Here is a 16,619-nt window from a genome sequence, read left to right as displayed (position 1 = left end):
TTCCCTGGAGCTTGCTCAAACTCGTCCATTGAGTCAATGGCACAATCCAACCATCTCACCCTCTGTCACCCCTTCTCCTCCTGCCTTCAATCTTTCCCAAAATCGGGGTCTTTCCAAACGAGTCAGCTCTTCGCATCAGGTGGCCAAAGTACTGGTGCTTCAGCTTCAACATCAGTCCTTCCAACGCATGTTCACTGTTGGTTTCCTTTAGGAGTGACTGATTTGAACTCTTTGCTGTCCAATGGACTCTAAAGAGTCCAGCACCACAGTTCAAAAGCATCAGTACTTCAGTGGTCAGCATTCTTTATGTCCAACTCTCCGTACATGATGACTGGAAAAACCACAAGTTTCACTATATGGACCTTTGTCATCAAAGTGGTGTCTCTGCTTTTTAATATTCTGTCAGTTCAGTTCAGTTCAGTCACTCAGTCATGTCCAACTCTTTGCGACCCCATGAACCTCAGCACGCTAGGCCTCCCTGTCCATCACCAACTCCCGGAGTTCACTCAAACTCATGTCTATTAAGTCAGTGATGCCATCTAACCATCTCATCCTCTGTCATCCCCTTCTCCTTCTGCCTTCAATCTTTCACAGCATCAGGGTCTTTTCCAATGAGTCAGCTCTTCGCATCAGGTGGCCAAAATATTGGAGTTTCAGCTTCAACATCAGTCCTTCCAATGAACACCCAGGACTGATTTCCTTTAGGATGGACTGGTTGGGTCTCCTTGCAGTCCAAGGGACTCTCAATGTCTTCTCCAACACCACAGTTCAAAAGCATCAATTCTTTGGCACTCAGCTTGTTTATAGTCCAACTCTCACATCCATACATGACTACTGGGAAAACTATAGCCTTGAGTAGACGGACCTTTGTGAACAAAGTAATGTCTCTGCTTTTTAATATGCTATCTAGGTTGATCATAACTTTATTTCCAAGGAGTAAGCGTCTTTTAATTTCATGGCTGCAATCACTATCTGCAGTGATTTTGAAGCCTCCCAAAATAAAGTCGGCCACTGTTTCCACTGTTTCCCCATCTATTTCCCATGAAGTGATGGGACCGGATGCCATGATCTTAGTTTTCTGAATGTTGAGCTTTAAGCCAACTTTTTTCACTAAGAGGCTCTTCAGTTCTTCTCCACTTTCTGCCATAAGGGTGGTGTCATCTGCATATCTGAGGTTATTTATATTTCTCCTAGCAATCTCGATTTCAGCTTGTGCTTCACCAAGCCCAGCATTTCTCATGATGCACTCTGCATATAAGTTAAATAAGCAGGGTGACAATATACAGCCTTGACGTACTCCTTTCCCGATTTAGAACCAGTCTGTTGTTTTATGTCCAGTTCTATTTGTTGCCCCCTGGCCTGCATACAGATTTCTCAAGAGGCAGGTCATGTGGGCTGGTATTCCCATCTCTTTTAGAATTTTCCAGTTTGTGGTGATCCACACAGTGAAATCCAGATCCAATCAGTCCATTTTGAAGGAGATCAGCCCTGGGATTTCTTTGGAAGGAATGATGCTAAAGCTGAAATTCCAGTACTTTGGCCACCTCATGTGAAGAGTTGAATCATTGGAAAAGACTCTAATGCTGGGAGGGATTGGGGGCAGGAGGAGAAGGGGATGACGGAGGATGAGATGGCTGGATGGCATCACTGATTTGATGGACGTGAGTTTGAGTGAACTCTGGGAGTTGGTGATGGACAGGGAGGCCTGGCATGTTGCAATTCATGGGGTTGCAAAGAGTCAGACACAACTGAGTGACTGATCTGACACAGTGAAATTCTTTGGCATAATCAATAAAGCAGAAATAGATGTTTTTCTGGAACTCTCTTGCTTTTTCCGTGATCCAGCGGATGTTGGCAATTTGATCTCTGGTTCCTCTGCTTTTTCTAAATCAGCTAGAACATCTGGAAGTTCATGTACTATTGAAGCCTGGCTTGGAGAATTTGGACCATTACTTTACTAGTGTGTGAGATGAGTGCAATTATGCAGTAGTTTGAGCATTCTTTGGCATTGCCTTTCTTTGGGATTGGGATGAAAATGGACATTTTCCAGTCCTGTGACCACTGCTGAATTTTCCAAATTTGCTGGCAAACTGAGTGCAGTATTTTCACAGCATCATCTTTTAGGATTTGAAATAGCTCAACTGGAATTGCATCACCTCCACTAGCTTTGTTCATAGTGATGCTTGCTAAGGCCCACTTGACTTCACATTCCAGGATGTCTGGCTCTAGGTGAGTGATCATACCATCGTGATTATCTGGGTCATGAAGATCTTTTTTGTATAGTTCTCGGTGTATTCTTGCCTTCTCTTCTTAATATCTTCTGCTTCTGTCAGGTACATGCCATTTCTGTCCTTTATTGTGCCCATCTTTGCATGAAATATTCCCTTGGTACCTCTAATTTTCTTGAAGAGATTTCTAGCCTTTCCCATTCTATTGTTTTCCTCTGTTTCTTTGCACTGATCACTGAGTAAGGCCTTCTTATCTCTCCTTGCTATTCTTTGTAACTCTGCATTCAAATGGGTATATCTTTCCTTTTCTCCTTTGCTTTTCACTTCTCTTCTTTTCACAGCTATTTGTGAGGCCTCCTCAGACAGCCATTTTGCTTTTTTGCATTTATTTTTCACTTTCATCAAGAGACTCTTTATTTCCTCTTTGCCTTCTGCCATAAGGGTGGTATCATCTCCATGAAAGTGAAAGTGAAAGTTATTCAGTCATGGCCAACTCTTTGCAACCCCATGGACTATACAGTGTCCAGAACACTGGATTGGACACCCTTTCCCTTCTCCAGGGGATCTTCCTAGCCCAGAAATCAAACCCAGGTCTCCTGCATTGCAGGTTGATTCTTTACCAGCTGAGCCACAAGGGAAGGCCAAAAAGAATACTGAAGTGGGTAGCCTATCATTTCTCCAGAGGATCTTCCCATTCCAGAAATCGAACCAGGGTCTCCTACATTGCAGGCAGATTCTTTAACAGCTGAACTATCAGGGAAGCCCCATCAGGGAAACCTCCACATATCTGAGGTTGTTGATATTTCTCCAGCAATCTTGATTCTAGCCTGTGATCCATCTAGCTCATCATTTCACATGATGTATTCTGAATATATTTAAATAATCAGGGTGACAGTATACAGCCTTGATTACTCCTTTTCCAATTTTGAACCAGTTAATTGTTCCATGTCCAGTTCTAACTGTTGCTTCTTGATCTGCATACAGGTTTTGCAGGAGGCAGGTAAGGTGGTCTGGTATTGCCATCTCTTAAATTTAAGAATTTTCCATAATTTATGGTAGTCTACACAATTAAAGGCTTTAGCATAGTCAATGAAGGAGAAGCAGATGTCATTCTGGAATTCTCGTGCTTTTTCTATGATCCAACAGATGTTGGCAATTTGATCTCTGATTCTTCTTCCTTTTCTAAATCCAGTTTGAACATCAGGAAATTCTCAGTTCACATTTTATTGAAGCCTAGTTTGAAGGACTTTGAGCATTTACTTGCTATCATGTGAAATGGGCACAATTGTACAGTAGTTTGAGTATTCTTTGGCATTGCCTTTCTTTGGGATTGGAATGAAAACTGACCTTTTCCTGTCCTGTGGCCACTGCTGAGTTTTCCAAATTTGTTGGCATATTGAGTGCAGCACTTTAACAGCATTATCTTTTAGGATTTGAAATAGCTCAGCTGGAATTCCACCACTTCCACTAGCCTTGTTCATAGTAATGCTTCCTACGGCCTACTTGACTTCTCTCCAGAATATCTGGCTCTAGGTGAGTGACCACACCATTGTGGTTATCCGAGTCATTAAGACCTTTTTTGAACAGTTCTCCCATGTGTTCTTGCTGCCTCTTCTTAATCTCTTCTGCTTCTTTTTGGCTCTTACCATTTTGTTCTTTATCATGCCCATCTTTGCATGAAATATGCCTTTGAAATCTCAAAGCTTCTTGAACAGATCTCTAGTCTTTCCCATTCTATTGGTTTCCTCTATTTCTTTGCATCATGCACTTGGGAAGGCTTTCTTTACCCCCCTTGCTATTCTTTGGAATTCTGCATTCAGTTGGGTATGTCTTTCCCTTTCTCCTTTGCCTTTTACTTCTCTTCTTTTCTCAGCTATTTGTAAGACCTCCTCAACCATTTTGCCTTCTTGCATTTCTTTTTCTTGGGGATGATTTTGGTCACTGCCTCCTGTACAATGTTATGGACCTCTGTCCATAGTTCTTCAGGCACTCTGTTTATCAGATTTAATTCCTTGAATCTATTTGTTACTTCCACTGTATAAGTGATTAGATTTAGGTAATATTTGAAAGGAGTAGTGGCTTTCCCTCCTTTCTTCAATTTCAGTCTGAATTTTGCAATAAGGAGCTCATGATCTGAATCACAGTCTGCTCAAAGTCTTTTTCTTTTTTTGCTGACTATAGAGAGTTTTTCCATCTTTGGCTGCAAAGAATATAATCAATCTGATTTTGGTATTGACTTCTGGTTATGTCCATAATATAATCATCTCTTGTGGTTTTGGAAGAAGGTGTTTGCTATGACCAGTGTGTTCTTTTGGGAAAATTCTGTTAGCCTTTGCCCTGTTTCATTTGTACTTCAAGGCAACTTGCCAGTTACTCCAGGTTTCTCTTGACTTCCTAGTTTTGCATTCCAATCCCCTATGATTGAGATATGAATATACCTGATATATATATATATATATGTGTGTGTGTGTGTGTGTGTGTGTACACATATCTTGATTAATAATACATAATAAAAGAAGATTCTGTAGAAATTATCAAAAGTCTCTGAATTTTAAGGTTAACAGTATTGAGAGGCCTCTAGTTCTAACAATCTGGTAGACTGAGCTGATACATTTTCCCGCTATGGGTAAATGTAGCAAAAATGATATAAATTGAATTCAAGATAAGCAATTGGAAATTCTTGGACTCCGAAATGAAAAGGAAACTTAAAGACAAAGTAGTAAATACATAAGATGATATCAAATGGCCAGAAGAAAATTTAGGCTAAAGAGATCCTATGGGTTACGGGTTAGAATTTTAATCCCTAACTAAGCATCAGAAACACATGACATGCAAATTTCAAAGTATCACTCCCACATAGAGTATGGAGCTTAGAGAAGTACCCTCTGAGTGGAATGTTATCTTCAAGAACTTTTACCTTTAACACAGGAAAACAATCAAGGAGATTTATTTTTGTATGGGTATCTGGGTTGGGAAAAGATTCCTATGAGAAATAGAAATTTCAGGCCTAGGACATACATGACTGTGGTGTCCAAATTTATACTATGTACAAGATGACACCACCCTTATGGCAGAAAGTGAAGAAGAACTAAAGAGCCTCTTGATGAAAGTGAAAGAGGACAGTGAAAAAAGTTGGCTTAAAGCTCAGCATTCAGAAAACTAAGATCATGGCATCCGATCCCATCACTTCATGGCAAATAGATGGGGAAATATTGGAAACAGTGGCTGAATTTATTTTTTCAGGCTCCAAAATCACTGCAGATGGTGATTGCAGCCAAGAAATTAAAAGATGCTTAGTCCTTGGAAATAAAGTTGTGACCAACCTAGAAAGCATATTAAAAAGCAGAGACATTACTTTGTCCACAAAGGTCTGTCTAGTCAAGGCTATGGTTTTTCCAGTAGTCATTTATGGATGTGAAAGTTGGACTATAAAGAAAGCTGAGTGCCAAAGAATTGATGCTTTTGAACTGTGGTGTTGGAGAAGACTCTTGAGAGTCCCTTGGACTGCAAGGAGACCCAACCAGTCCATCCTAAAGGAAATCAGTCCTGGGTGTTCATTGGAAGGACTGATGTTGAAGCTGAAACTCCAATATTTTGGCCACCTGATGCGAAGAGCTGACTCATTTGAAAAGACCCTGATGCTGGGAAAGATTGAAGGCAGGAGGTGAAGGGGATGACAGAGGATGAGATGGTTGGATGGCATCACCGACTCAATGGACATGAGTTTGAGTGAACTCCGGGAGTTGATGATGGACAGGGAGGCCTGGTGTGCTGCGGTTCATGAGGTCACAAAGAGTTGAACATGACTGAGTGACTGAACTGAACTGAACAAGATGTCTAAGTTTCCAAAACAAGAAATTGAGAGACTGTAATATATCTAGTGTACACAGCAGAAATAATTGCATAATTGCTCTTACATCCAGTTGCATGGAATTCCCAGAAGAAAAGTAATCTCCACTCACAGTGAGAGCAAAAATTTCAATTGACATAAACAAAAATTGTCCATTATAATGCAGTATCAACATACACAAAAAAAATTACTAATAAGTAATTAGTCCTTGAAATATTTGACATGATAAGACATTTGAGATAAGACAATTTCATATGGAAGACAATGGAGCAATCTCAGAACAATATCATAATATCCAAAACACATAAATGAGTTGACATACAAAATATATAAAATTATTAAGACAAAAGAATAAATATATTTTATGAAAAGGCAATGGAAAACATACACAGAATTTCTAAATATATATATAATCCTAGAAATAGACTAGACATAGCTGAAGGAAGAATTAGGGAGATAGAAGGTATATATTCAAGGAATTATTCAGCATGCAATATAAGAAGTAAAATGATAGAATAATTAATGAAAAATTAGGACACATTGGGCTAGTATGAGAAAGTTGAATATATGACTAAGAGAATGTCTAAAAAGAAGAAATCAGGGGAACGAAAGAGAGATAAAATTCTAAGATGTAATAACTGAGATTTTTTCAGTTCATTATTAACATTAATTCTCATAATGAATACTTTTAAGCAGACTAAGTGCTAAAATAATTTTCAATTGAAAGCTATTGTAATAAAGCAACATAATGCTAAAGACAAAGAAAAAAACCTGAAGTATATCCATACAGAAGAAGAACATTATCTAAGCATTATCATCATATCATCAAAGGAGCAATAATTATGTTAACTAGTTTTTATCAGTAAAAAGAGAGAAAAATAATTTAAGATTCTGGGGAGGGCAGGGTGGGAGGGGACTTTAAAATTAAAAATTCTATACCCAGCAAGACTATATAATTCAGGAGGACAAAATAAAGCTAAGGTTTTTTCCCCCAAAGATTGAGAATTTACCATTCCCTGAGACTTACTTAAAGAACTCTGAAGCACATTCTTCAAAATAAAGTAAATTTAAGGGAAGAACACAATGAAATGCAAGATGAAACAGTTTTTGAAACATTAATAATGAAATTAGTGTCATTTCAGTCCAAGATGGTGATGTAGGAGACTTCTTAACTCACTTCCTTACATAGACATATCCAACTTATAGCTAAACATGGAGCAATTTCTTCCAAAAGAAAGCTAGAAACTAGCTGAGCAACTCCTATACATCAGGCAAATGAGAAAATGCTTACACAACCACTCTGAAATAGTTAGGAAAGGCTAAAACATATTCCCCACCTTGTCATAGCATCGTACAGCCAAGAAGGAATTCCCATCATCTCCCTGAGAGGGAAAGGATTTGGACTCCTATCAAGACCCCAGATTTCAAGACTCTCACATAAGAGAATAGATCCCAAAACACCTAGCTCCAAAGGCCAACAGCGCTTGCTTCCATGAGACCCACAAGACTATAGCAATCAAAGAAACAGTTCCTTATGGGTTCACAAGGACTATCCTTCTAGGGCTCAGTTTAGAGGAAAAAGGGAAAAAACACCCATCTGTCAGTGTTTGGACTATTTGTGTACATTAAAAGATGCTGCCTGAGAGTAAGCTCCCTAATTTAGCACAACTCTAGAGGCTGACTACAATCCTTCCCAGAGATTTCCCAGAGACAACCAATGCCACCTCTAACTTCTCCACCAAGCCCACTCCAAATTGCCAGTATCTCCTTTGAAAGAGTTTGTATACACATCTGGTGCCCCAGCTTTTGTGGGGCAGAGAGGGAACAGGCAAAAAGAGACTATCTCCTAGTTTCTCCTTGGAACATGTCTAACTATATACTTTCCCAGCTGTTTCCTGAGAAACTGGCTTCCTATCAACCAGCATCTAGATTTCTATCCACCTATTGGGGACAATGACAGATCTTAGCACACTCTCAACTACAGAGAGCTACTAAGAATGAAGAAGTCAGCTTGAAGAATCACAATGATTTGAGACACAACTAAGAGCTTAGTCTATGCTGAATAGGGTCATCTCTTACACAAGACCACTCTGTAAAAGCTAGGAGAGATGGATGTTTTAAGTAAAGTGAAGAAACTCACACAGAGAGTTTAGAAAATGAATAAACAAAGGAATATGTCCCAAACAAAAGAATAAGATAAAACTCCAGAAACAGATCTTAATGCAATGGAAATAAGAGGTTTAGCTGATAAAGTGTTCAGAATAATGGTCAGAAAGATACTCATCAAGGTCAGGAAATCAATGCATTAGCAAATTGAGAACTTCAAGAAACAGAAAGTATATATAACAAACAGAAATCACAGAGTTGAAGAACACCTGCACTAAAAATTTCAATAGAGGGGTTCAACAGCAGACTATATCAAGTGGAAGAAAGGATCAGTGAACTTGAAGGCAGGGTAGTGAAATTCATCCAATCAGAGGAGCAAGAAGAAAAAAGAATGAAAATAGCTTAAGGAACTTAAAGGACACAATAAAGCAATCAATATACACATTATAGTGGTCCCAGAAGGAGAAGAGAGAGAAGAAGTTCATTCAAAGAAATAATGGCTGAAAATGTCCCTCACTTAGGGAAAGAAGTTCCAGATCTATGAATTTCAGAAACAAGATCCACACTAAAATACATTATAATTAAACTTTCAAAAGTTAAAGACAAGGAAAGAATTTTACAAGCATCAAGATAAATACAACTGAAGTAGAAAGAAAACACCACTATGACCATCAGCAGATTTTCTAGCTGAAATTTTACAGGTCAGAGTGATGTGGCATGATAGATTCAAAGTGATGAAAGAAAAGAACTGCCAATGAAGGATATTACAACTGGCAAGCTGTCTTTAAGAAGTGAAAGAGAGAGAGTTTTTCCCCAATAAAACCTGAGGTTGTACATCACCACTAGACTTGCCCTTTAAGAAATGCTGAAAGGAGTTATTCTGGTAGAAATGAGAGGAAACTAACAAAATGAAACAAATGAAAGCATAAAACTCACTGGTTATGGTAAATATTTAGACCATTACAGAATACTCTGATATCATAAAAAGTGTGCAAAATCACTTTTAACTCTAATATAAAATACTAAAATATTCAGAGTAACAAAAAGTCAATATGGAAAGAATTATAAGACTAATAACTTCATAACTAAATTATGAAATAATGCTTATATACAGTGTGAGATTACTTGGGCAAAATTTAGAAGCACATTATAATGTAGGTTACTAAGTGAATATACATGTATAATTCTGGTCTTATACATGCGCAGGAAGGTTACACAAGACTTGCAGGACAGTGGTTACTTTTAATGAGAGTGGGAAAGAATAAATGGGAGAATATAGAGTTTTAGCTGTATTGGTGATGTTTTATTTCCACACACACACACAAAAATCTAAAATAAACATACCAAAATGAAAATATATGTTAAATCTAACTGATGTATACACAAATGTCTTATATCAATATTTCATGACAATTTTCAGTTTATGGAACATAAACTAATTCAATATATTTGTTTATCAAATATAATGAACTGTTTATAGCACAGTGAATAAATATATGATGCTTTGGGGTTTAATGAGGCTGGCCTGGGAGAGCTAGCAGCCCCAAGACACTCTTGCTATGACTGAGGCCTGAAGTGTTCATATAATCCCAGTACACCCATAGCCCATTTGCCACACCTCAGTGCCCCTTTGCACACAGTGGGAAAAATCTGTTTTTATACTATTTTCTACATTTTTACATTTGTTTGAGTTATTGAAAAGGCCTTATTTGAATAAAAGTTTCACTTCTCAGGGAGTTCAGAGAATCTTCAACAAAATATGCTGGGCAGAAATGGGGTTACAGTAAAACATCTTTCTAACAGAATAAAGCTGGAATTGTATAGGTTGTTAAATCTTTAAACCTTCACAACAGAGTGTTGTAGCTCCAGATGGACTGAGTCTGTGTGGCAGCACATTTGTGTGGTAACAGATCAGGAACCAAAGGCAGTGAAGTTAAAGTGGAACTTGGGGTTCATAATCTGGTAATAGAGACCATGATGAAATGCCCAAGCCCTTGGATGGAAAGACTTGGAACATGTCCTGTTGCTTTCCTGTATTTTTAACTAACTTCTTAAATGTAATTTACTTCCCATAAGTAGACATGAAGGTTATGCTAATGGTGTTGGAAATTTTGAGTAGAAAGTCTAGGCACTAAATTCCAGCCCACTTCTTTTGGACATCAGAAGCCATCCCATCATATCATTGTTTACAATCCTTTTCTTCTATTATTGTTTGTTCCCTCTATAACATAGACGAATGACATGGACTCTGTATATAAGGGTATCATTCCTTGGGAGAGAAGATGGGCATGTGAAAATGGAACAATATAGAGAAATATAATATCTTTAATACAGAGAAATAAAATGTTCCCCAGGTAGAGACAACACAGAGAAGCGCTTAGCAGGTGATATTGGAGAAAACTTCCCCAAATCTGGGGAGGCACCAAGTGATGGTGGTGATGGCCATGGTAAACTTGGGGTACAGAGAAGAAATCAGGATAATGCAACAGATGTGGCCACAGGTCTCAACAAAATTTGCACCATTTAATATTTCCTTGAAAAGTTCTAATGAGGTTAGATACTTCATTAGTAGATTTTTTTCCAAGGCCAACATTTAGCTCAATTCTGCCCTGAGAAGTCAACCATGAGTTTGGGTTTAGAAAACAGTGACAGCATGCTAATTTCTGCAACTATATTAACTTATTAAATCTAAGCAGAGAAAAAAGATAAACAGGAGAGTTCTTTGTGTGTGAACCATCACAGAAAGATAGGCTTAAGCCAAAAGAAAGAAAAGTGGGGGCATTCACTCTTCATATTTTAGGAATACAGTAGTGCATTTCTCTGCCATATTCAGTGGATTGAGTCAAATCTGAATCTTCTTTTTACTAAGGTTAGTGGTCCTATGGTTTTACCAGTAGTTCATGTATGGATGTGAGAGTTGGACCATAAAGAAGGCTGAGCACCCAAGAATTGATGCTTTAGAACTGTGGGACTGGAGAAGACTCTTGAGAATACCTTGGACAGCAAGGAGATAAAACCAGTAAATCCTAAAGGAAGTCAACCCTGAATATTCATTGGAAGGATTGATGCTGAAGCTGAAGCTCCAATACTTTGGCTACCTGATGTGAAGAGCCAACTCATTGGAAAAGACTTGATGCTGGGCAAGATTGAGGGCATGAGGAGAAGGGGACCAGAGAGGATAAGATGGTTGAATGGCATCATTGACTCAATGGACATGAGTTTGAGCAGACTCAGAGATAGTGAAGGACAAGGAAGCCTGGTGTACTACAGTCCATGGGGTCACAAAGAGCTGGACACAACTGAGCAACTGAATGAATAAGTGTTACTAAATTTTATATATTCAAACAACAGTTTTTGAGTGATTTGGGAAAACATTTACTGGTCATAAATGCATAATTATCTCTTTTCTTCCATATCTGTATTCAAAATGTAGAAGGAAATGTCAGCCCACTCCAGTATTCTTGCCTGGAGAATGCTATGGACAAAGGAGTCTGGTGGGCTACAGTCCATGGGGTTGCAAGAGTTGGACACAACTTAGTGACTAAACCACCACCACCATATTCAAAAGAGTAGAGTTAATCATCAGAATGAGAAAAGCAAGTGTAAATGATGTCTTAAATGGGATGTGGAAGAGAGGGAAGCATGTAAGAATAGAAAACTTGTTCTTTTTTATGACTTAAGCTTGGATGTGGTCCATCAGGGCTTCCCTGGTGGCTCAGTGGTAAAGAATCTGCCTGCAATGCAGGAGACCGAGTTTGACCCCTGGGTTGGGAAGATCTCCCGGAGAAAGGCATGGCAACCCACTCCAGTACCCTTGCCTAGAGAATTCCATGGACAGAGGAGCCTGGTGGGACTGTAGTCCATAGTGTCGAACAGAGCCAGACACGACTGAAGTGATTAAGCAATAGCACCAAAAGTGGTCCATCAAAGACATAGACAGAGTTTGATCCATGGATCTTTTTGAAGGAGAGAAAACTGAGAAAACAAGATTTCAGAGGGACAAAAAAGGATCCATTAGAAATTTTCAGTAAATTCAGTAAATCTACGATATCTTCTGCCACCTACAACTTTTGAAGCACAGAGAAGAAACATACTAAATGAAAGCACTCAATTAGATTCTTGCAACAGTGGAATGTTGTTTTACATTATTGCTTGATGAAGTTAGACTTTAATATATTTAAAAAACTTTTGTATGTTTGGATCTTTTCCTATTTGTTTTTACATTTATAATTTTATCAGTTACTTATGTGCTAAGATTTTTTTTCCTATTAAAAGCTTTTCATTCTGCTGTTGGATGTCACAGGGTATTGACTGATAAAGAGACATCTTATTGTATGATATTGTTTTATGTGCATGCTAAGCTGCTTCTGTCGTGTCTGGCTCTTCAGGATGCTATAAACTGTAGCCTGCCAGTCTCCTCTATCCATGGAATTCTCCAGGCAAGAATATTGGTGTGGGTTGCCATGCCCTCCTGCAGGGGATCTTCCCAACCCAGGGATCAAAACCCTGTCTCCTGTGTCTCCTGAATTGCAGGCAGATCCTTTACCTGCTGAACCACCCATTTTCCACTATAAACCAGAGGAAAGAAAGAAGAGAATCAATGAACTGATGTGGTAAGCTCTGAGAACATATGTTTATAAACAGCCAAAAGGGAAGAGTAATTTGGAGATGAAAAGAAAGGATAAAAGTGATCATCGATTTTCTTTCTAGTCGTTTTAAACATGTAGCACTTCAACTCTTGTTGTATCAGAATTTTCAAAGTATTTGGTTAAATTTTTCTATAGTCCACACAGTGGAGCTGTATCTTGATCTTATTTGCTGGAGCAGAATGACTTTTCAACCAAGAAAATTGGTCATTAAAGATCCTGTCAACTGAAGTAAAATGGAGGAATCAGAAGAACATCATAGTAAATGAAAAAAATCAGACACAGAAAGGCAAATACTGCAAGATCATATATGTGGAATCTAAAATAAACTAACACAGAGAGGCAGAGAGTAGAATGACAGGAGCTCCAAGGAGGAGGAAATGTGGAGATGTTGGTTAAGAGGTGCAAAGTTTCAGTTATACAAGATGAATAAGCTCTGGAGACCTAATGTATATGACTATAGTTAACAGTACTGTATTATTAATATATACATGAAATTTGCTAAGAAAATAGATATTAAGGATCCTGGAAGAAAGGAAAGAAAGAAAGAAGGAAGGAAAAGAAAAAAGGAACGGAAAAAAGAAAAGGAAGAAAGGAGAAAGAAAATGGTTACTATGTGAGGTGATAGACTAATTAGCATTATGGTGATTATTTACATATACATATACATGTACATGTGATATGCATACACATAAGGTATATGTATATCAAGTATATATATATATATATATATATATATATCAAGTTTTTCACCTTAAATATACATAATTTTAATTTATGAACTAAACCTTAGTAACAGTGGAAGAAAAAGAGACCCAAAATGATTTCATATGAGGCTATAAACTAAGTTGTAGGACAATTCAGGTAGTGAGTAAAAGTATTATGTTTACATTTATTTTCTTGTTATAAATCTGTTTTATTTGGTTAATTGTTCTATTTTACATTTGCCCAAACTCTCCAGCAAAATTGAAAGTCTCCTCTTAATTTTCTTAAGGACACTATATGAGAACATTCCTCTCTTCTTTCACCTTCATGGAGATATGTCTCTTGGAGCCTGCTGACCTCCTGCTAGGGTTGTACTGGTTACCATTCCAGGACTTATCTTCTTCACCATCTGAGAATGTCCTTTGCCCTACTCTTGATTTGAGTCATCTTTTTCCTGGATCTTGTGTAACCTTCCTCTTGGTCCACCATTTTCTTTTGGTTGAACATAACCTCCAGTAGCTTTCTGAGACAGAGTTCATTAATGGTAAGTTTTATCGTACCTTAAAAGGTCTTAATTTTACCTCCATGTTTAATCAATACTTCAGCTGGATATAGAATTCTGGACTCAAATGATTTTCTTTTTAAAGTGTTAAGGATTTTGTGTATTGTCTCTAGTCTAAGGGCAGGTTATTTTCTCCTTGGGATATTTTATGATAGTCTCTTTATTTCCAGTGATCTGAAATTTCACAATGATGTGCCTTGGAGGAGATCTTTTTTCATTCTTTGTGGTAGGCATGCAGAGAATTTTTAGTTTAGAAGTTTGAATCCTTCAGTTTTAGGAAATATATTATACTTTATATATAATTCACTTTATTTTATTTCTTATTATTTTCTTTCTAGAGGTACTATTTTTGGGGTATTTGAGTCCTTTTCTAGATTACTAGCTATTTTCCCCCACCTTTTCTCTAGATTTCCATTTCTTCATCTATTTATTCCACTTTATGGAAGATTTTTTTTCTCATTCTTCTCTTCCAGATCTCCTGTTGAGATTTTTCATTTCTGCTACCATATTTTTAATTTCCAAAAGTTCTGCTTCTCTAATGTTTTTTCCTTAAGGCCATCCAGATTGTCTCGTGGATCTGTATCTTCTTTTATCCATACATCTTTTAGTTATGTCTTTTATTTTTTAATTTTTTCTCCTTTCACTGTCAATGTTCTGAATTTATTTTTGTTTCTACCTTTCATGATACAATCTTTCCTAAAGTAACTTTGGTTGTTTAAGTGTGAGGAGAAAATTTTATTGGAAGTTGTGCATGCATAGGTAGGATTCATCTAATGATGTTTTTCACTGTATGGTAGTCTGTCAGGGAAAGTGATTTTTCAGTGGGGGACTCCCAAATGTCAGTATCTAGATTTTTTTCCCTCTTGGCTGAGTCTGCTTTCCCAGAGAGGGCCTCTCCAGCCTTCTTTGTATCTAATATTTCAGTATCTGGGGAGTTTAGTCAGGGGAAGGATAAAAATACAGGGTAAATGGATTCATTATCAAGATGTCAGCTTCAATGTATTACACTTGCTATGAGTTTGACACCTTCCCTGTGACTTTAGGTATACTTGAGCCCCTGAATCCAGTAGCAGCCTCCTACACTAAATTCTCCAAGTCTAAGAGCCAAATAAAAAATAAACAAGGCAAATAAAACCAGAGCAACTGAAACAATTCCATACACTCCTACCACATGTTTAAACACCATGGTTAAAAAAATCTTACCGCAATGCAGGAGACCCAAGCTCTATCTCCTGGGTTTGGGAAGATCCTCTGGAGAAGGGAATGCAATCCACTCCAGTATTCTTGCCTGGAGAATTCCATGGACCAAGGAGCCCAAAGAACTACAGTCGATGGGATCGAAAAGAGTCAGATATGACTGAGCGACTAACACACACACACACACACACACACACACACACACACAAAGAGCCAATGAGGTTTTGATAGGCAATGTCAGTTGTTGAGACACAACTGGAAAATAATGGACTCATTATATCTTGCATTGTCACTATATCCTCCTTCCTCTCCTGCCCTTCACCCCCATGGATGTATCCAATGTAAATACACACTGTACGTTAGAACTAGGAAAGGACGAGCATATTATTTTTGAAGTCAAATCCCCAGAAGTTTTCATGGCACATTTTAACTCTCTTTATCCAGAAGATGATAGCTAAGTTGATAAAAAGATCTAGTTCCTAGGTTGTATTGGTCAACTCAACAAATGCTTTTATGGAATCCAGAATAGGTAGTGTCTCACATTGTGTTAAGAAAATAGCTGAATGAATTGTGGAAATTTTCTTAAATAAAAATTTAGATAGGATACGATAGCTTTTCTCAGAGAGTCATCATATATAATAGAAAACAGAGTGGAAGTACTGAGTGAAGACTGTCATACATAAATTAGACATATGGATGTTAAGATGACAGAGGAAAGAATTTTCTAAAGATTAGTACTTTATGGAAATGGAATATACTCCTTGTGAATCAATAACACCCTCATCACTATATGTAGTCAAGACTTGATAAATACATGTGAAGTTACTGTAAACAGAATTTCTACATTTGGTACGAGATAGAACTAGTCAACCTCTAAATTCTCTTCCATCTCAAGATATGAATCTGTAATTCTGCTTGGATTATAACTGAGAACACAGTGCCTAAGTGATTAGGAATAATCATTTTTAGTTTAGTAAAAATCATTTTGTTTTCTGTATATATTTTTGAATATATAAAGATTAAAAACATCATCAACCATTGTTCCATCACCAAAATGCAGTAATTAATAAAAATTTTATATGTTTCTTTTTGTAATTTACAGCTTGCTTTGTCTTCTTTTAAAAGTTATATCATAAGCATTAACTGAACATTATTTTCATCAAAAAATTTCTTAACATAAATACATAAAATTCCTTAGCATAAAATTATTATACAGAGTGAAATAAGCCAGAAAGAAAAACACCAATACAGTATATTAACGCATATATATGGAATTTAGAAAAATGGTAATGATAACCCTGTACTGGAGACAGCAAAAGAGACAC

This window comes from Bos taurus, chromosome 3 (genome assembly GCF_002263795.3).
Source record: "Bos taurus isolate L1 Dominette 01449 registration number 42190680 breed Hereford chromosome 3, ARS-UCD2.0, whole genome shotgun sequence".
In the NCBI taxonomy this organism is placed as follows: Eukaryota; Metazoa; Chordata; class Mammalia; order Artiodactyla; family Bovidae; genus Bos; species Bos taurus.
Note: the sequence above shows the minus strand (reverse complement) of the source record.